The sequence below is a fragment of the Apostichopus japonicus genome, chromosome 8 (genome assembly GCF_037975245.1).
Source record: "Apostichopus japonicus isolate 1M-3 chromosome 8, ASM3797524v1, whole genome shotgun sequence".
NCBI lineage: Eukaryota > Metazoa > Echinodermata > Holothuroidea > Aspidochirotida > Stichopodidae > Apostichopus > Apostichopus japonicus.
The window spans coordinates 9,819,417-9,840,573 of NC_092568.1; the positions used below are offsets into that span (position 1 = coordinate 9,819,417).

Consider the following 21,157-nt stretch of genomic DNA (forward strand, 5'->3'; position numbering starts at 1 on the left):
GAGTGTTAATTATACCGTCATACACAATGGTTTGTCAATGGGAAATATTTGTTGTCATTTTGTAGGCGTTCATATCAACACGTACTGTACTGGGCAGTTCTCTCTTCATTGCAAGCAGTGTAGTCTAGACATTGGATATATCTTGACGTCGTTCTTCGCCTTAATTTACTTGTTCGAACGACTCCAATGACGGCCCGGGGTTGCATAGAAGAAAAGGACGACATTTGAAGACATAGTAAACATAACGTGATTACGGTTAGTGATATTTTACATCATCTGAAGTTGTCTGTCTGTCTGTCTGCATGTATGTCTGTCTTTGAAGTTAGCCTATGCATAGTCTGCAACGTATACCTAGTCTAGGCCTATCAGTATATGCCTTACTTTTGACTTCAGTTTTATGCACAACGAGAACAGTGTTACGTCATGGAAATGTACTTATAAGCAACTGAGGCATGTTGACGGCACTTAATGCTTTTTGGGATCAGTGTAGAAAATACTGTAGGAAAGTTAAAATATGTTCGGTCGGGATTGCGCCAGTAATATGTCGGTTACTACTACTTGTAGGTGCCAGACGTGGCACGAGAAGCTGAGAGCGCCATCGATGGCCATCTTCTACCTGTCATCTATCCATTAGCGGCAGGGCTATTATTCAATGAAAACGTCGAGAAAATATACTGTGGCGAGGAGATGAAGATATGTATGCACTGTATGCCTAAAAAGTCAATATAGGCCATCCGTTCTTTTATCTTTTGTTTTCTTTTGACTTTGCTACCTTTTACTATAAATACTCCGGACGCACCTTCTGTAATTCCACGATGTTACCGTAGCAACGGAGCGTTAGATTCGAAACGGAGCTATTTTTAAACCAATATACAAGTCAAATGGAATTTTTGTGAATTTCATATTTGTTTTGGTCATAATACGTTAATTACAGAGCAAAAGCTAGATAAGGTAGAAATTATATAGATTTATTCGACAATGAGTAAAGTTTACCAGTAGAAAGTCCTAGTATGTCATAATTGAATCCTCCACGCTACTAGGTTTATTCTCGGCTATGTCTGCATGTATTCGCATCATCTGCTTTGTGTACTGCAATGAATACCGCACATTTCGATTGTTTTTAATGCACGGAGAGCTCGTGGCATTGTTTATGACGCTACCTTACCTTTTTGTATCACACTGTCTTTCAAACGCCTGCCTCAGTAAATCAGCATTTAAGAAATGTGAAGTCGTTCTAACAGGAGCATAGCTGTTTCCACACTTAACGGTTTATAATTGAAGGCTAAGTAATGACACAACATTCCCGAAGAACAAATATGATCAAGCTTGTCAGAAAAGATGTCGCAGTGGCCTTACACTGTACAAAAGAAGCATTTCTTTTGCAGGTATTTCGGCTTATGTATACTTTCATTAAAATTTCCAGTGAAAGGCGACGAGCGAGACAGAAATCAAATTTACTACTAAGGTCTTAAGTTCCGATCGGTTTCTATTGACAAGTTGTGCAAAATATTGCAATGACCTACTGTGTTTACGCGAAACAAAATACCGAATAGAAACAACAACCCCCCCCCCCGAAAAAACAGACAAACAAAGCGAAACAAACTTAAAACACCATGCAAAGACATGCAGATATTAACAACAACCAATAAAATAACAATAACAATAACAAAATAAAATAAAATAAAATAGTGCTTCGGCGGGGAATCAAACCTAGGCAGACGTGAGCATAAATTTAATCTTAAATAAAATGTGATTACCTAGCGAGAAAAAGACGAATGAAAAAGGCAATAATTAATTTGAATTATTGTATTTTAAAATTGAAGACAGAAAGCTAAAATTAACAAGAGATTACGCCTCATCGAGGCCATGGTTTCACTGAACGTTGAACATCAACCCAGTCCGAATCGACGTGAGCCCTCCATTGCAAGTCAGCTAGCCCACTTCTGGCCCGAAGGCCGGACTCTCAACGTAATCTCCTGGACGATTTTGCGAACTAAGGGAGGATGTGGAATTGGGATCCTAGGCCCGTATAAAAGTTCCACCTTGGCGATGCCATTGTAAACAAAGCAGTGTCTGTCATCCGATCGGCCGATTCACATGTCCAGCCTGACAACAAACACCGACGCGCAGTGCTGTCTTCCTACCGTTCAGGCCACCACGCCAGCCTGGTGATTCTTGGGTCGAAATAATGCTTAGAGTTCAAGATTGTTCCAAAACAATGTGATATGAATGCATAAAGATGCCATGTCCCAATTGGAGTATTGTACATTCGCACAAAAGTTTAACCGTGAAAAAAAAGAAGAAAAAAGAAAGAAAAGTAAAACAAAGCACACACACACACAAGACGTAAAATGACCTAACTCAGTGTATGTTTTGGCATATTTTCAGTCACCACGATCGTTTTGAATGTGGAAGCGCATAAATCAGTGTAGATATGGAGTGTGCAAATAAGGAGGATTGGGGGTGACACAAAGCAGTTAAGAAGTTCTGTGTTTAAATCTGGATGTTTCTCCGTGCGAGCAGCCGGTTCAGTATGCTTTACTTGCTCCTCTTCTAGCTCAAAGTCTAAACTGTCATGATATAGAAATGGGCATGCACCCTGACAGGCCAAGCCCTCAGATATCAACGTGGGGGTATGATATGTCAGTTGACAACTTCTAGCTATACTTTAGCGGACCCTAAACGTGACGGACTTAGTGTGTAAGATAACGGAACGATTACTTCTGATTCGACACCTACAACAGCTTTAAAATAGAAAGCTCCTGATTAAAATCCTAAGAGTGCTGCCAACCGTGACTGAAATAAACACCGTCGCGTTCTGACTTTACAGGGATGATAAAGGCCAGTCTCTTAACATTAGCAATTCCGTTAGATTTTTACAGTTTTTCTGATCATAAAATAGTTACAATACTACGGTGGTTTAATAGGGACATAGGAAAGGAAAGAAGTCTGCAGCTCAAATCTGAACATTTGAACTCATTGTCTCTACATTTGGACTTTTGTTTTTTGATCTTTTAAAGTCCAAATTTTGAAGGAATAAAAAGAGGCAATATTTTGAGATGAAAAGTCCACATTGTGAGATTTGGGGACACTGTTTTTCTTTCCTATGTCCCTGTTAAGCCACCGTACAATGCTGACATGTTGTGCACACACAATTAAACTGCTGCATGCAAACAACACAGTAGTCTTCTGCTGTACACATGTAAGTAAAGGTGTAGTAGCTACATATTTGTTTTGGTCATAATACGTTAATTACAGAGCAAAAGCTAGATAAGGTAGAAATTAGATAGATTTATTCGACAATGAGTAAAGTTTACCAGTAGAAAGTCCTAGTATGTCATAATTGAATCCTCCACGCTACTAGGTTTTATTCTCGGCTATGTCTGCTGTATTCGCATCATCTGCTTTGTGTACTGTCATGAATACCGCACATTTCGATTGTTTTTAATGCACGGAGAGCTCGTGGCATTTTTTATGACGTTACCGTACCTGTTTGTATCACACTGTCTTTCAAACGCCTGCCTCAGTAAATCAGCATTTAAGAAATGTGAAGTTGTTCTAACAGGAGCATAGCTGTTTCCACACTTAACGGTTTATAATATAAAGGCTAAGTAATGACACAACATTCCCGAAGAACAAAATTATCAAGCTGAACAATTCTATATATCGCCTACTATAATCGCTGGGCCGGTTATTCACCTTCTACAGGACCGACGGAGAAGGGGGAGCTGAGGTGTGGATTTATCCGTCACTTTTTGTTTTGCCATGTCTAAACATGTGTAATAATAACCCAGGCTGCTGTAATCATTGAAAATTCGAGTCAACGTAACAAGTATGACTGCATAGCACATTGGTATCCCGACGTAAAAGCAATGCCCGGTTCCTTTTCTACGAGGAAATTGACAGCTAGCTAACCGTCATATTATCATTTTGTGTTTTGCCATAGGCCTACCCGTCTGTGGAAATGTTGGCATTTTCATTAAAACTTCTATAAAAGGTCGAAAGTTTGAGGAAAACACCGCAATCATTCAATATTTTATTTGGACCTTTCGTTATACCCTCATAAACTATCCTACTTTATTGAGTACCACCTAATTAAATCATCATCCCGAGGTTTCAAGAAAGTTGATATTTTGAGATTAAAATAGTCTGTTGAACTTTTAAAACGTTACAATTTCAAGGAATAAATCGAAATATTTGGGAGATATCAGAATTGAAATTTGTGTCATGAGTGTGTTATTTTGTCAGGTCATGATGACAAAGTTTTTCTAGGTGCAAACATGGCTCTTCCTTAAATAGCTATTCTTCTACTTTTTTTCTTTTCATTTTTCTTTTTTTTAGGTACTGCAATAAAAAATAAGTCTATAAAAATCAATGCAAATGACAACCGGTCTGTAATATATTGATTTGTTCAAGCTATCACTTTTGTCTGTCAAAGAACTTTTAAGTTGCTATTTCCCTGCAGGGTGGAATAAATATGTTCTTACCTTTTGGAGGTATGTCGTTCATCTCTATCACATAGACACTTGATAATGTTTGGGTGTGCTTTTGCTACCTTAACTAAGACTCTTCTATAAGAAGATAATGGTACCGCTTGGAACCACATCGTGACCGGGTTTGCGTTACTTTACCAAACAAACGTAATACAAAAACATAACTGGATCTATCCACTAGCAAGTAACGAATTGTCAACGAATTTAATTTACAGTCTTCTACTTTTCTCATTTGGAACCCATGAAAGGGGCTTTCATATATAATCGTCCCTGGTCCTACCGAGGGGGTACAATTACACGGTGCTTTTGCAGGAACCTTATGTTTCCTCGAAGTGGTCGAATTTGATTTCTCAGATTGCGAAAAAATGCTTTATTTTACAGCAAATGATGATAATGGATGCAAATGAGCCTTACATACGTACCTCAAGTAGGAGGATATTAATGTCCATGTTCTTTATGTCTTTTCGTCGTTATATAGTCATCAATTGAATGCTTGATACGTGTTATCCGGAAGCCGATTAAAACGCTAAACGTTCACTGTGCATTCTGGACTGCTCAAATAGCGTAAACACCTTGTCGTACAGGTTTCAGTATTATGAAAGCAAATGCACCACTTGAATGGCATTAATTTCTATCTATTGTTATAAACTTGTTTCGAATAAAGAAGATGTGGTTCGTCAATGAGTATCGATAAAGTCCATTAGTGTGTTACGTGTTGGACATAACGGGGACTACTTGGTATTCCAGTCATGGCAGTTTTCTTCATCTATTCATTGTTCATCAGAATGTAGTCCATTGACTTGTAAAACAAATAGAATAAAGAACAAGGAATCGGATAATATTCATCCGAGATCAAACTTGAAGACATCCCCGAAGATCATGTGAAGTATCTGTTCCCTTTCGAGGGGAATGGTTATACACACCTGGCGATGATGACACAATCACAGTCTCGATGCAAGGGACTGGGGTTGAGAGCGGATCAGACGTTCGGTAGTTTGGTTTTCGTGCCCAGGTTCTTACCTGGGTGACTTTTCTTTAAAAGTATCCCCGGTATTCAATCATGGGAGCATTATCGACTGTAAATTGATAACTCACTTAAATAATTAAATATTGAGTAAGGCAGAATTTTAGTCTTGATATGTTATAATACAAAGAAAACAAACAACTTTGAGTCCAATCATGTTTCTGTAGCTGTTCCAGTATTTTTCAAGATATGTATCGTTAAATATACTGAATTTCTGGCATAATCGTTTAGGCTAACTGGATGGTGACGTCGGCTCCTCACTGCAGTTCTTATAGTTAATGTTAATCCGTTGTTTTTGAGGTCAACCATAATATATTCGTGAATCTTCATATAAGCAACAAAGCACACTTGGGTGGCATTTAACATCATTTGTCCTTAACAAATTTGTAGTAAATTATAAACATGTCATTTGAGACCATATAATCTTCATTTCTCTCATTGAGTTTAGTAGTGCAACCGTAGTGTACTAAACTAAATGGTCCAGTCAATTTAACTAGTGAACCTCAACTGTTTAAAGGTCATTCCAAAAAACAAGCAAAACAGTTATGTGCTATACAACTCTAGCTAGACCGAGAGCAGTGGTTTTAACGGTCCACGGCATATCAAAGTTAATTTTGTTCCCGAAGTTATCAAAACAGAATACGGGGTATATTTTTTGGTGAATCTCAATCACTCAGTTTCTGAAACTACCTACTATCCGGTATGAGAATTTGCTACAACACTGTTGCTTATAATGGGACCATATTCACACTGGGGGACTTTGGTTTTCTTGCAAATGTGATATAGATTGAAATCTATGTATATTAAAATGTTATCTTATGGTCTTGCTGGCTTGTTTGTCTCTGGCATTGCAACGAATATAATACTTGTTTATTTGTAGGTTGTGTCAATCTTTGCCAAGTTGAACACATTTATGTCAAGCAATGAGTTTAATTAAGTTCCTTCAAACCCTTGTGAACCGCATGACTGTTTGAATGTTTAGCTTGGCTTACCACAAATAACCCATTACAATAAAATTCATTCCACCTTCAGAGTGACTAGAAAAAAAAACGGCTTTTAAGGAATTCGATGGCGCTAGTTCTAAAGAGGGCGTTTTTTAATATGAAATAATCATATGGCTCTTAAAGGCATCCGTAGATTCACTTTTAGGAGAATAGCGCCTCATTAGGCCACGTATTCAGTGGACATGGGCTGCAAGCATGCCGGTCGCAGAGATGTCACCACCTCTGGCCAAAGGCAAGGATTCACGCACGCCACCTAGTACGCTTCTGGTCGATTTGACCGACCCTCTGCGCATCCTCCCGGGTTCTTTTGCGACAACAAGGGAGACATGGCACGGGATCCTAGGCCACAAAAAGCACCATGCCACAACCTCAGGTATTATCGCCAGAGGCCTGTCTTGAACCCTAGCCACGATTTACACGACCGACAAGGAATGAGTCTTTCGTCACCCTCTATAGCATCGGCCACCACATCAGCTAGTAAATTAGATGGTTGAATTAATATATCAAGACTTCAGCGTGGACTGCTGAAAGAGAAAAAGAATTTTAAACGTGTATAATCGTTGATGGAGTCGAACTCAGTTCATCAGGTTACTGGTCCACTGCTCTACCCACTGAACCATTTGACGAGTTAACTTTCTACGAGCTTAAATTGGTATTGTTGGTTGGATACGATCAATTGGTAACAGTGAACGACACTGCCTTCAACGAAATCTCTATTCATCCTGTTTTACTCTCATTAGAACAACGGATTTGAATATCTTTATTTACAAGAAGCTCACGCTTGTCTTTGTTTACATTGCAGCAAGCAGTAAGAATGTCATTTCCTTCCAAGACGTAAATGTACAATAGGCTTTAGCCCCGATACTATCGATGACTTCGAAGCAAGCAGTAAAAGAAAAACGGATTCCGTGAAATCTTCTTATTCACAAAAGGTTGCTTAAAATAATGCTCGCAAGATAGTTCTTGCTGTAAGTTGTGTCTTCACAACTATATTCTATGCAGACGATCATGAACTGGAGTAAGCCTGAAATTTCAAAAAACAATACCTATTCACATTTCAAGACCTTTTGGAATGAGGAAGGGACAATACTTATTAAGTCAAACACGTTAATTACATGTGACAATCTTATTTGGGGATCTGAATCGCTGGAAATAGCAGAGTAATTCGAAACCCGAAAAAGAATTCATAGGGTTTTGAGTTTATGCAATGAGATTTGGGAAACACGGGGATCGGGAATTCGTCAACTACAAGACTTTGTTTAGTCCGCAAATGACTAGATGTGTTTTTTGATCCTCTGAAACTGCGGTATTTGCGTGTATAGCCCCCCCCCCCCCTCCCCACCACATGACTGTGTTCCACACACATACGAATGTGTATTTAGTTTCATACAAATATTAGAATCATCTTTATAAATATCAAATTTTGATCTATTATCAGCCAACGTTGCATTTTGAAAGACTGAATGGTAATGAGGAAGGGACGGTGACGAGGACGAGGTTTGGATGTTTTTATAGCTTTATATGAGCAATGCAAGTCAACACTCTGACATGGTCCGCGACTCTTTATAAAGCATTAGTTCAGGTTTAAGCATGAAAGGTAAACGTAGCTAGGTATATTGGGTAACCGTATGTAACCATGGTATCGTCCTGTATTAGGAACTGGTATTATCATTGGGTAACTCGCAAATGTATGTATGTATGTATGTGTGTATGCGTGTATGTTTGCGTGTATGTATGCGTGTATGTATGTGTGTATGTATCAATCAATCAATCAATCAATCAATCAATCAATCAATCAATCAATCAAATTGATTGATGTGTAGAGTTAATATTAAAACAATTAATTAAGTGACTTACTTGATTTCTGTCTCGCTGTGTGAAACATCAATGGGAAATTTCCCGGACAGTTCATAGCGATCTTTAGAATACTGTGGAAACCAACGACCGTCGATGAAAAGTCGCCATTTTATTTATCTAATTTTCTTGCGATTTATGCATATTTACAAACCTATAACTGACTGACTGATAGAATTACTCACTAAACCAAATCATATCTTCGGGCATGTATGTTACTGCGTAGTATTGATATAATATAAAAATTAAATCTATTTGGTTCGCTCCTCCCCCCCCCCACCCCTCAAATGTACAAATACTGTATACATTTGTATCACATTTCTTTGGTAAATCCACACAATAGATATATTAGTGAAGTTAACATTTTGAAGGTTACCTACCATTATGACATCACAGACCAACTACTTAACTGTCATCCACTTCCTAAAGTGACTACGTCACTTCCTAAAGTGAGTCAAAATAGCGTAGATTCAAACAACTATATCTGGAGGTAGCTGTGGTAAAGTTATATATTACCTGCCACCAGAACGTCTTTAAAATGGCGTGATCTCTTCGTTGTGTTTAACTGTTTTAACTGTTTATGCACTACTGTTACGTCACTTCCTAAAGTGACGCAGTGCTTAAACAGCTAAAATAGCGTAAATTCAATCAACTGTATCTCGAAGTAGCTGTGGAAAAGATTGTTTCATCATACACAATATATTATCTGACACCAGAATATCCTTATAATGGCGGGATCGCTTCGTTATTTTTAACTCTTTTAACTCATGTTTTTGCACTACGTCACTTTCTAAAGTGACGTAACGCATAAACATGAGTCACAATAGCGTACATTCAATCAACGAGGTAGGTGTGGAAAAGTTTTGTCTCATCATACACAATATATTATCTGTCACCAGAATATCCTTATAATGGCGGGATCTCTTCGTTATTTTTAACTATTTTAACTCATGTTTTTGCACTACGTCACTTCCTAAAGTGACGTAGCGCTTAAACATGAGTCAAAATAGCGTAGATTCAATCAACTATATCTCGAGGTAGGTGTGGAAAAGTTTTGTCTCATCATACACAATATATTATCTGTCACCAGAATATCCTTAAAATGGCGGGATCTCCTCGTTATTTATTTTCTTTCAAATCGTGACTTTCTTACTCTGGTTCTTGTTAGCAAAAGGAATTGTTTTTAACTACAAATGAGCAAATTGTCAGAACGCCGGGGTTAGGTGGGGTGGTGTGAGGTGGGGTCGGGTATAAATACTGCTTCAGGTTATTTAGTATATAGATTACTGACATTACTTGTAAATCTTAGAGACTCTCCGAGCCGCCTAATCAAGCGTGATGTACATGTCTTATTTCTCTCGTTGTTCTTCTGATAATCATTACTGATTTGTGTTAAACATCAGTTGAAACTATAACGACACGTGAAAGGTGTTCAATACATGTTGTGTAAGCAAATATAATCCGTCAGTCTTTACCCGCGTTCGGCATAATGTGTGCAAAACTTTTAACCAAAATGTTTACTTACAATAAATTACATTAAATAAATTGTGATTACCTAGCGAGAAAAAGATGAATGAAAAAGGCAATAATTGATTTGAATTATTGTATTATAAAATTAAATAAAGACAGAAAGCTAAAATTAACAAGACATTACGCCTCATCGAGGCCATGGTTTCACTGAACGTTGAACATCAACCCAGTCCGAATCGACGTGAGCCCTCCATTGCAAGTCAGCTAGCCCACTTCTGGCCCGAAGGCCGGACTCTCAACGTAATCTCCCGGATGCTAAGGGAGGATATGGAATTGGGATCCTAGGCCCGTATAAAAGTTCCACCTTGGCGATGCCATTGTAAACAAAGCAGTGTCTGTCATCCGATCGGCCGATTCACATGTCCAGCCTGACAACAAACACCGACGCGCAGTGCTGTCTTCCTACCGTTCAGGCCACCACGCCAGCCTGGTGATTATTGGGTCGAAATAATGCTTAGAGTTCAAGATTGTTCCAAAACAATGTGATATGAATGCATAAAGATGCCATGTCCCACTTGGAGTATTGTACATTCGCACAAAAGTTTAACCGTGAAAATAAGAAGAAAAAAAGAAAAGTAAAACAAAGCACACACACACACAAGACGTAAAATGACCTAACTCAGTCTATGTTTTGGCATATTTTCAGTCACCACGATCGTTTTGAATGCCTTGATGTGGAAGCGCATAAATCAAAGTAGAGATGGAGTGCAAATAAGGAGGATTGGAGGTGACACAAAGCAGTTAAGAAATTATGTGTTTAAATCTGGATGTTTCACCGTGCGAGCAGACGGTTCAGTAAGCTTAACTTGCTCCTCTTCTAGCTCAAAGTCTTAACTGTCATGATATAGAAAATGGGCATGCACCCTGACAGGCCAAGCCCTCAGATATCAACGTGGAGGGGGGGGGGGTATGATTTGTCAGTTGACAACTTCTAGCTATACTTTAGCGGACCCTAAACGCGACGGACTTAGTGTGTAAGATAATGGAAGGATTACTTCTGGTACGACACCTACAACAGCTATAAAATAGAAAGCTCCTGATTAAAATCCTAAGAGGGCTGCCAACCGTGACTGAAATAAACACCGTCGCGTTCTGACTTTACAAGGATGATAAAGGCCAGTCTCTTAACATTAACAATTCCGTTAGATTTTTACAGTTTTTCTGATCATAAAATAGTTACAATACTACGGTGGTTTAATAGGGACATAGGAAAGGAAACAAGTCTGCAGCTCAAACCTGAACATTTGAACTTTTTGTCTCTACATTTGGACTTTTGTTTTTGGATCTTTTAAAGTCCAAATTTTGGAGGAATAAAAAGAGGCAATATTTTGAGATGAAAAGTCCACATTGTGAGATTTGGGGACACTGTTTTTCTTTCCTATGTCCCTGTTAAGCCACCGTACAATGCTGACATATTGTGCACACACAATTAAACTGCTGCATGCAAACAACACAGTAGTCTTCTGCTGTACACATGTAAGTAAAGGTGTAGTAGCTACAGCGTGATAGTCTTACGTCTATCTTGTCCGTGCGCGCATGCAAACAGTGTTACAAGAGCGCTCACAAGAATATCAGCACAAAATCAGAAGCGCGCGCTCCGGAATATTTGTCTGCATTGCATGCTGTACGTACAGAATACCTCCGTGCGTGTGCGTTGACCTATATACGAGTGTTTATTATACCGTCATACACAATGGTTTGTCAATGGAAAATATTTGTTGTCATTTTGCAGGCGTTCATATCAACACGTACTGTACTCTACTGGGCAGTTCTCTCTCCATTGCAAGCAGTGAAGTCTAGACGTTGGATATATCTTGACGTCGTTCTTCGCCTTAAGTTAATTGTTCGAACGACTCCAATGACGGCCCGGGGGCGAATTTTTTTTCCCAAACAGGTTTGCAAGTGTGCGTAAATAATCGTTCATGATTGGTCGGAAAAGTTACGTCATCACCATAGAAACCTTCACTTCGAGGTTCTGCATCCATTTGTTGCAACGAAGATATACCCGTTCAAAATTACCCGTAGCTTTTCGTATATATATTTAGATATGTTTGGAATTGGTTTAGACATATTTAGCACACTAGTATTGTATGATCTACTTTGATCGAAGTTTTCTGTGAAGGCATTAATCGATAACATCGCACAGTGAAAGTTTCGTACAGGGTACATCACACATGCGCTGTAGGCCTATTATTATAACTCGATACACAGTGCAGTGACGGAAATATATCATACTATACACTATACTGTTTTGCGTATATTTACTCAGACTCGCGTCGTGAAGTTGCTTTTAGTGTAGGCCTACCCATGCCACGAAACGAATTCTGATTTCAATAGAACGGCTCACGAATCGTGGATAACGTAAACACGAACCAAATAGAAGGTAGCGTATGTATCACAAGTGCGGTCAACATGTAATCCAAGCATTAAACTCGGTACACAGTGCAGTGACGGAAATATATCACACTATACACTATACTGTTTTGCGTATATTCACTCAAGACTCGTGAATTCGCGTCGTGAAGTTGCTTTTAGTGTAGGCCTACCCATTCCACGATACGAATTATGATTTCAATAGAACGGCTCACGAATCGTGAAAAACGTAAACACGAACCAAATAGAATGTAGCGTATGTATCATAAGTGAGGTCAACATGTAATCCAAGCATTAAAAGTAAAGTTAGGGCGTTTGGAGGGAAACCCCTTAACTAGACTCAATCAAGTGTCAGTGTGTAACCCAGTATATGTCTTCGAACTTCCAAGCGATGGCTATTATTTATGCTGACGTCACGAGCAATCTGATTGGCTGAAAACTGCGTAATTGCAAACCTGTTTGGGAAAAAAAAAATCGCGGCCCGGGGTTGCAGAGAAGAAAAGGACGACATTTGAAGACATAGTAAACATAACGTGATTACGGTGAGTGATATTTTACATCATGTGAAGTTGTCTGTCTGTCTGCATGTATGTCTGTCTGTGAAGTTAGCCTCTGCATAGTCTGCAACGTATACCTAGTCTAGGCCTATCAGTATATGCCTTACTTTAAACTTCAGTTTTATGCACAACGAGAACAGTGTTACGTCATGGAAATGAACCTAATAGCAACTGAGGCATTTTGACGGCACTTAATGCTTTTTGGGATCAGTGTAGAAAAGTCTGTAGGTGAGTTAAAATATGTTCGGTCGGGATTGCGCCAGTAATATGTCGGTTACTACTACTTGTAGGTGCCAGACGTGGCACGAGAAGTTGAGAGCGCCATCGATGGCCATCTTCTACCTGTCATCTATCCATTAGCGGCAGGGCTATTATTCAATGGTTACATCGAGAAAATATACTGTGGAGAGGAGATGAAGAAATGTATGCACTGTATGCCTAAAAAGTCAATATATATAGGCCATCCGTTCTTTTATCTTTTTTGTTTCTTTTGACTTTGCTACCTTTTGCTATAAATACTCCAGACATACCTTCTGTAATTCCACGATGTTACCATAGCAACGGAGCGTTAGATTAGAACGGAGCTATTTTTAGACGAATATACAAGTCCCTTGGAATTGTCGTGGATTTCATATTTGTTTTGGTCATAATACGTTAAATACAGGGCAAAAGCTAGATAAGGTAGAAATTAGATAGATCTATTCGACAATGAGTGAAGTTTACCAGTAGACCATAAGCGTGTGGATCGTGAACCACGAAGGTTCAGCGTTACATGAAAACATAACATTCATCATAAAGCCCAAGCGTTCAAAGCATTTCCGTTTAATAGGAATGACTTTGCAGCACACTTTTCTGCACCAGTTTGACCAATTCTATATATCGCCTACTATAATCGCTGGGCCGGTTATTCACCTTCTACAGGACCGACGGAGAAGGGGGAGCTGAGTGTGGATTTATCCGTCACTTTTTGTTTGCCATGTCTAAACATGTGTAATAATAACCCAGGCTGCTGTAATCATTGAAACTTCGAGACAACGTAACAAGTATGACTGCATAGCACATTGGTATACCGACGTAAAAGCAATGCCCGGTTCCTTTTTTTTCGAGGAAATTGACAGCTAGCTAACCGTCATATTATCATTTTGTGTTTTGCCATAGGCCTACCCGTCTGTGGAAATGTTGGCATTTTCATTAAAACTTCTATAAAAGGTCGAAAGTTTGAGGAAAACACCGCAATCAATCGATATTTTATTTGCACCTTTTGTTATACCCTCATAAACTCTCCTACTTTATTGAGTACCACCTAATTATATCATCATCCCGAGGTTTCAAGAAAGTTGATATTTTGAGATTAAAATAGTCTGTTGAACTTTTAAAACGTTACAATTTCAAGGAATAAATCGAAATATTTGGGAGATATCAGAATTGAAATTTGTGTCATGAGTGTGTTATTTTGTCAGGTCATGATGACAAAGTTTTTCTAGGTGCAAACATGGCTCTTCCTTAAATAGCTATTCTTCTACTTTTTTTCTTTTCATTTTTCTTTTTTTAGGTACTGCAATAAATAATAAGTCTATAAAATCAATGCAAATGAGAATCGGTCTGTAATATTTTGATTTGTTCAAGCTATATCACCTTTGTCTGTCAAAGAACTTTTAAGTTGCTATTTCCCTGCAGGGTGGAATTAACATGTTCTTACCTTTTAGGGGTATGTCGTTCATCTCCATCACATAGACACCTGTTAATGATTGGGTGTGCTTCTGCTACCTTAACTAAGACTCTTCTAAGAAGATAATGGTACCGCTTGGAACCACATCGTGACCGGGTTTGCGTTACTTTTACCAAACAAACGTAATACAAAAACATAACTGGATCTATCCACTAACAAGTAACGAATTGTCAACGAATTTAATTTATAGTCTTCTATTTTTCTCATTTGGAACCCATGAAAGGGGCTTTCTTATATAATCGTCCCTGGTCCTACCGAGGGGATACCATTACACGGTGCTTTTGCAGGGACCTTATGTTTCCTCGAAGTGGTCGAATTTGATTTCCCAGATTGCGAAAAAAAATGCTAGCAATGCTTTATTTTACAGCAAATGATAATAATGGATGCAAATGAGCCTTACATACGCACCTCAAGTAGGAGGATATTAATGTCCATGTGCTTAATGTCTTTTCGTCGTTATATAGTCATCAATTGAATGATTGTTACGTGTTACCGGAAGCCGATTAAAACGCTAAACGTTCACTTTGCATTCTGGACTGCTCACATAGCGTAAACATCTTGTCGTACAGGTTTCAGTATTATGAAAGCAAATGCACCACTAGAATGGCATTAATCTCTATCTATTGTTATAAACTTGTTTCGAATAAAGAAGATGTGGTTCGAGTCAATGAGTATCGATAAAGTCCATTAGTGTGTTACGTGTTGGACATAACGGGGACTACTTGGAATTTTTGGCAGTTTTCTTCATCTATTCATTGTTCATCATAATGTAGTCCATTGACTTGAAAAACAAATAGAATAAAGAACAAGGAATCGGATAATATTCTTCCGAGATCAAACCTGAAGACATCCCCGAAGATCATGTGTAGTATCTGTTCCCTTTCGAGGGGAATGGTTATACACACCTGGCGATGATCACACAGTCAAAGTCTCGATGCAAGGGACTGGGGTTGAGAGCGGATCAGACGTTCGGTTGTTTGGTTTTCGTGCCCAGGTTCTTTCCTGGGTGACTTTTCTTTAAAAGTATCCCGGTATTCAATCATGGGAGCATTATCGACAGACAGATTTTGCTGTAACTTGATAACTCACTTAAATAATTAAATATTGAGTGAGGCAGAATTTTAGTCTTGATATGTTATAATACAAAGAAAACAAACAACTTTGAGTACAATAATGTTTCTGTAGCTGTTCCAGTATTTTTCAAGATATGTATCGTTAAATATACTGAATTTCTAGAATAATCGTTTAGGCTAACTGGATGGTGACGTCGGCTCCTCACTGCAGTTCTTATAGTTAATGTTAATCCGTTGTTTTTGAGGTCAACCATGATAAATTCGTTAATCTTCATATAAGCAACAAAGCACACTTGGGTGGCATTTAACATCATTTGTCCTTAACAAATTTGTAGTAAATTATAAACATGTCATTTGAGACCATATAATCTTCATTTCTCACATTGAGTTTAGTAGTGCAACCGAGGAACTAGTCTGATGAGCTGTGTACTAAACTAAAAGTTCCAGTCAATTTAACTAGTGAACCTCAACTGTTTAAAGGTCATTCCAAAAAACAAACAAAAAAGTAATGTGCTATACAACTCTAGCTAGACCGAGAGTAGTGGTTTAAACGGTCCACGGCATATCAAAGTTAAGTTTGTTCCTGAAGTTATCAAAACAGAATACGGGGTATATTTTTTGGTGAATCTCAATCACTCAGTTTCTGAAACTACCTACTATCCGGTATGAGAATTTCCTACAAAACTGTTGCTTATAATGGAACCATATTCACACTGGTCTACTTTGGTTTTCTTGCAAATGTGATATAAATTGAAATCTATGTATATTAAAATGTTATCTTATGGTCTTGCTGGCTTGTATGTCTCTGGCAACGAATATAATACTTGTTTATTTGTAGGTCGTGTAAATCTTTGCCAAGTTGAACACATTTATGTCAAACAATGAGTTTAATTAAGTTCCTTCAAACCCTTGTGAACCGCATAACTGTTTGAATGTTTAGCTTGGCTTACACAAATAAACCATTGCAATAAAATTCATTCAATCTTCAGATTGCCCAAAAAAAAATGGCTTTTAAGGAATTCGATTGCGCTAGTTTGAAACAGGGTGTTTTTGATATGAAATAATCATATGGCTTTTAAAGGCATCCGTAGATTCACTTTTAGGAGAATAACGCCTCATTAGGCCACGTATTCAGTGGACATGGGCTGCAAGCATGCCGGTCGCAGAGATGTCACCACCTCTGGCCAAAGGCAAGGATTCACGCACGCCACCTAGTACGCTTCTGGTCGATTTGACCGACCCTCTGCGCATCCTCCCGGGTTCTTTTGCGACAACAAGGGAGACATGGCACGGGATCCTAGGCCACAAAAAAGCACCATGCCACAACCTCAGGTATTATCGCCAGAGGCCTGTCTTGAACCCTAGCCACGATTTACACGACCGACAAGGAATGAGTCTTTCGTCACCCTCTATAGCATCGGCCACCACATCAGCTAGTAAATTAGATGGTTGAATTAATATATAAAGACTTCAGCGTGGACTGATGAAAGAGCAAAAGAATTTTAAACGTGTATAATCGTTGATGGAGTCGAACTCAGTTCATCAGGTTACTGGTCCACTGCTCTACCCACTGAACCATTTGACGAGTTAACTTTCTACGAGCTTAAATTGGTATTGTTGGTTGGATACGATCAATTGGTAACAGTGAACGACACTGCCTTCAACGAAATCTCTATTCATCATGTTTTACTCTCATTAGAACAACGGATCTGAATATCTTTATTACAAGAAGCTCACGCTTGTCTTTGTTTACATTGCAGCAAGCAGTAAGAACGTCATTTCCTTCCAAGACGTAAATGTACAATAGGCTTTAGCCCCGATACTATCGATGACTTCGAAGCAAGCAGTAAAAGAAAAACGGATTCCGTGAAATCTTCTTATTCACAAAAGGTTGCTTAAAATAATGCTCGCAAGATAGTTCTTGCTGTAAGTTGTGTCTTCACAACTATATTCTATGCAGACGATCATGAACTGGAGTAAGCCTGAAATTTCAAAAAACAATACCTATTCACATTTCAAGACCTTTTGGAATGAGGAAGGGACAATACTTATTAAGTCAAACACGTTAATTACATGTGACAATCTTATTTGGGATCTGAATCGCTGGAAACAGCACAGTAATTCGAAACCCGAAAAAGAATTCATAGGGTTTTGAGTTTATGCAATGAGATTTGGGAAACACGGGGATCGGGAATTCGTCAACTACAAGACTTTGTTTAGTCCGCAAATGACTAGATGTGTTTTTTGATCCTCTGAAACTGCGGTATTTGCGTGTATAGCCTCCCCCCCCCCTCTCCCAACCACCACATGACTGTGTTCCACACACATACGAATGTGTATTTAGTTTAATACAAATATTACAATCATCTTTATAAATATCAAATTTTGATCTATTATCAGCCAACGTTGCATTTTGAAAGACTGAATGGTAATGAGGAAGGGACGGTGACGATGACGGGGTTTGGATGTTTTTATAGCTTTATATGAGCAATGCAAGTCAACACTCTGACATGGTCGACTCTTTATAAAGCATTTGTTTAGGTTTAAGCATGAAAGGTATACGTAGCTAGGTATATTGGGTAACCGTATGTAACCATGGTATCGTCCTGTATTAGGAACTGGTAGTATCATTGGGTAACTCGCAAATGTATGTATGTATGTATTCATGTGTGCATGCGTGTGTGTATGTGTGTATGTATCAATAAATCAATAAATAAATAGATCAATCAATCAATCAATCAATCAAAATGATTGATGTGTAGAGATAATCTAAAAACACTTAATTAAGTGACTTACTTGATTTCTGTCTCGCTGTGTGAAACATCAATGGGAAATTTTCCGGACAGTTCATAGCGACATAAACTGTAGAAGGGAAGAGGACATTTTCTTTCTTTAGTATGAAGGGACGGTGACGATGACGGGGTTTGGATGTTTTTATAGCTTTATATGAGCAATGCAAGTCAACACTCTGACATGGTCGACTCTTTATAAAGCATTAGTTCAGGTTTAAGCATGAAAGGTATAAACGTAGCTAGGTAAATTGGGTAACCGTATGTAACCATGGTATCGTCCTGTATTAGGAACTGGTTTTACCATTGGGTAACTCGCAAATGTATGTATGTATGGGTGTATGTATCTATGCATGTATGGGTGTATGTGTGTGTGTATGTATGTATGTATGTGTGTATGTATCAAAAAATCAATAAATAAATAGATCAATCAATCAATCAAAATGATTGATGTGTAGAGTTAATCTTAAAACACTTAATTAAGTGACTTACTTGATTTCTGTCTCGCTGTGTGAAACATCAATGGGATGTTTTCCGGACAGTTCATAGCGACATAAACTGTAGAAGGGAAGAGGACATTTTCTTTCTTTAGTATGAAGGGACGGTGACGATGACGGGGTTTGGATGTTTTTATAGCTTTATATGAGCAATGCAAGTCAACACTCTGACATGGTCGACTCTTTATAAAGCATTAGTTCAGGTTTAAGCATGAAAGGTATAAACGTAGCTAGGTAAATTGGGTAACCGTATGTAACCATGGTATCGTCCTGTATTAGGAACTGGTTTTACCATTGGGTAACTCGCAAATGTATGTATGTATGGGTGTATGTATCTATGCATGTATGGGTGTATGTGTGTGTGTATGTATGTATGTATGTGTGTATGTATCAAAAAATCAATAAATAAATAGATCAATCAATCAATCAAAATGATTGATGTGTAGAGTTAATCTTAAAACACTTAATTAAGTGACTTACTTGATTTCTGTCTCGCTGTGTGAAACATCAATGGGATGTTTTCCGGACAGTTCATAGCGACATAAACTGTAGAAGGGAAGAGGACATTTTCTTTCTTTATTATGAAGCCATGCACAGAAGCGTCTTTTCTGACACTGTTGTTCTTCGAGAAAGTTCTGTCATTATTTACCCTGTAAGGCATCCCTTACTTGTGGAAATAGCTTTGTTCCTGTTAATCCTATACTTCACATTTCTTATGTGCTGGTTTACTACGACAGGTGTTTGAAAGAAAATACAATACAAAAGATCGTACCGCCAAAAAACAATGCAGCGAGCTTGTACAGGAATCTGCACGATTCAGCTGTAATTTAACTATTCTTAAGACAAACATTTCAAACTATGTTTAGTTACCCAACCCATCCTCCCCTACGTGCCAATCATCCGACTCATTAAAAACATGCTGTAACTCTGACAAAGACTTCATAAAGAAATAGAATGTTGGGATAGTAATGAAAGTATGCTATAGCTATAGAAAGTCAAATACAGCCGATATCTGCAAGAATACAACTAATAGCGTGCATCAACATATTTGAACCTATCATAACTTATAAGATCTTTAGAATACTGTGGAAACCAACGACTGTCGATGCAAAAAGTCGCCATTTTATTTATTTAATTTTCTTGCGATCTATGCAAATTGACAAACATATAACTGATGACTGATAAAATTACTCATACCACACTAAACCAAATCATATCTTCGGGCATGTATGTTACTGAGTAGTATTGATATAATATAAAAATTAAATCTATTTGGTTTGCCCCCCCCCCCACCCTTCAAATGTACAAATACTGTATAAATTTGTATCACATATCTTTGGTAAATCCACACAATAGATATATTAGTGAAGTTAACATTTTGAAGGTTACCTACCATTATGACATCACAGACAAACTACTTAACTGTGATCCACTTCCTAAATTCTTAAGGTGACGTAGTGCTTAAACATGAGTCAAAATAGCGTAGTTTCAATCAACAATATCTCGAGGTAGGTGTGGAAAAGATTTGTCTTTAATTGTTTTTAACTACAAATGAGCAACTTGTCAGACCGCTGGGGTGGGGTGGGGTCGGGTGGTGTGAGGTGGGGTGGGGTGGGGTATAAATACTGCTTCAGGTTAATTAGTATATAGATTACTGATATTACTTGTAAATCTTAGAGACTCTCCGAGCCTCCTAATCAAGCGTGATGTACAAGTCGAAAACTCCTGTCTTATTTCTATCGTTAATAATAATCATTACTGATTTGTGTTAAACAGAAGTTGAAACGACACGTGAAAGGTGTTCAATACATGTTGTGTAACTAAATATAATCCGTCGGTCTTTACCCGCGTTCGGCATAATCTGTGCACACCTTAACCAAACACACTATGTTTACTTACAAACAGCTTTTGAATTGTTGTCGATTAATTTCCTGGAGCTTGTCATACGATCGCAACAAACAAAATATTTAATTAGCTTGATTTCTCAGGAATTGCTTTAAAATACTGAAGTAGATCTGAATGTGAAATGTAAATTGTGAAGTTTCCCAACAATTCTTGTTGGTTTGTGATATGAAGAAGTGTTTCAGCGACGAAACGTTGAGAATTTTATCAAGTTTATCGATCATTCGCTCACTAACCTCAGGACGATAACCTAATTTTGATTTATTGTAAAAACTCATTTGAGTAATACTCGTCGGTATATGTATATGATAATATTATCACCGAACGCACAA

General features: G+C 38.2%; 1 protein-coding gene across 2 annotated transcripts in view; it reads left to right on the forward strand.

Annotated features, from left to right (window-relative positions):
* Positions 1 to 21,157, forward strand: part of LOC139970588 (uncharacterized) — a 53,678-nt gene that overhangs the window by 18,799 nt on the left and 13,722 nt on the right. The window contains exon 3 of one of the 2 annotated variants that reach the window (XM_071976392.1): positions 66 to 255. The gene's annotated coding sequence lies outside the window, so the exon portion shown is untranslated. Of the gene's footprint in view, positions 1 to 65; positions 256 to 12,750; positions 12,821 to 21,157 lie in introns of those variants that run through there. The other variant, XM_071976393.1, reaches the window with a different exon arrangement.